Source organism: Sinocyclocheilus anshuiensis, unplaced genomic scaffold (genome assembly GCF_001515605.1).
Source record: "Sinocyclocheilus anshuiensis isolate Anshui unplaced genomic scaffold, SAMN03320099.WGS_v1.1 scaffold431, whole genome shotgun sequence".
NCBI lineage: Eukaryota > Metazoa > Chordata > Actinopteri > Cypriniformes > Cyprinidae > Sinocyclocheilus > Sinocyclocheilus anshuiensis.
The window spans coordinates 1106575-1108055 of record NW_015551065.1 but is presented as its reverse complement, the minus strand read 5'-3'; the positions used below and the strand labels follow the sequence as shown (position 1 = coordinate 1108055).

General features: G+C 36.7%; 1 protein-coding gene across 1 annotated transcript in view; it reads left to right on the top strand.

The window, feature by feature from the left end:
• Nucleotides 1–1481, top strand: part of LOC107662067 (voltage-gated potassium channel subunit beta-3) — a 33776-nt gene that overhangs the window by 21712 nt on the left and 10583 nt on the right. The window lies entirely within an intron of this gene.

Genomic DNA, 1481 nt, shown 5'->3' with positions numbered 1-1481 from the left:
AGCGATGACTCATCTGAACGCCTCTGATTGGCCATTGCATTCATAAGCTCAACAGAATCGTGTGTGATTGGTTATAATGCGCGTCTGGCTCCGCACCAGCTAAAACGCGAATGCAGATTTGAATTTGGCAGCTGATGTTGTGCTACACTGAACGTTCTAATGACACTGGTGTGATCGTATTAAATATAAAATAAATATTATTCTGCCATTTTTGGTCTTTTGGAAGCTGCATTCAAAATCCACTTTGCTTAAAATCCTGAGGGGGCATGGTTGAAATCGCGTTCCAGGAGGAGCAGTATTTCGGCAGGGCCCCCCTCTGGTCTAGTGCCCTGGGCACATGCCCGGTAGGCCCGTGCGTTAATCCATCCCTGCACAGGTCACTACAGTTGAAGAAGCATGTCTTTCCATTTCACGCTTCCAAAGTCCTGCATACAGCGGGCATCTGGCTGGCAGACTCCTCTGGTGACCTACATTAGGACTTACATGGTTACACATAGTCAGTTCTGCTTTCACATCAGCAGGATTCCTGAATGTGCTGACATTACATGGGTTTTTATTGAATTTGCTTCACACATTGAACTGTAATGGAATCAACCTCACTTCAAGGCACCATTTAATCTCAGACATTAGTATTGCAAATAAATGCAAGAAACCTGGATGAACCTCATCTCCAATCACAAGGTCATTGGTTTGCCTGTTCCTTTACTTTTTATTTCATGTTAGAAGCTTTTATTTTCTGTTCATTATTGGAATAAAACTATAGTTTTTACTTCTGTCTTTATAGTAAGCTGTCATTCATGTCCCCTAACCAAACAATGCGAGACAAGTTAAATTCTTTAATACTTATTTAGACAGGGTGGGTTACATCCTGACCAAAGCATAAGAAATAGTAATAGTGATTATTTTATATGCTAAATTACTGGATATCATTTCTGTATTCACTGGTGTCTTCAGGTAAACAACACTTGTTTTAATGTGTGCAGATAGTGGAGGCTCCTGTAAAAGTGTGGTTGTGGATTTTTTTAAACTTTCGAATAAGTCTCAATTTCTCTCTATTTCCCTTCAGCCTCCTCTTGTTCTTGCTGTCATGTTGTTGCCCCTCTCATATTTGTTTCTAGCTCAGTCTTTCCCACATTCTTCATATAAACCCTGTAAACGTGAATTGATTACATTGAAAATAGCTGTGTAGGGATAATAAGCAAAAAAAAAGGTACATTAAGTGGCATTTATGTTTTATGCAAGTCAAACATGATAAAATGCATGTATAACATTTTTTAATATAATATAATATAATATAATATAACATAATATAATATAATATAATATAATGAAATAATATGACCACTGTAAAAAAAATAATAATAATAATATGACCACTGTAATATCTTTTGGCATTTTTGGTTCTCAGGTAAAATTTGCTTTAAGAACGCTGAAGGTATTTTCTAGAAAACTAGACTGAGATTGAGACAACTTTTTTTTTT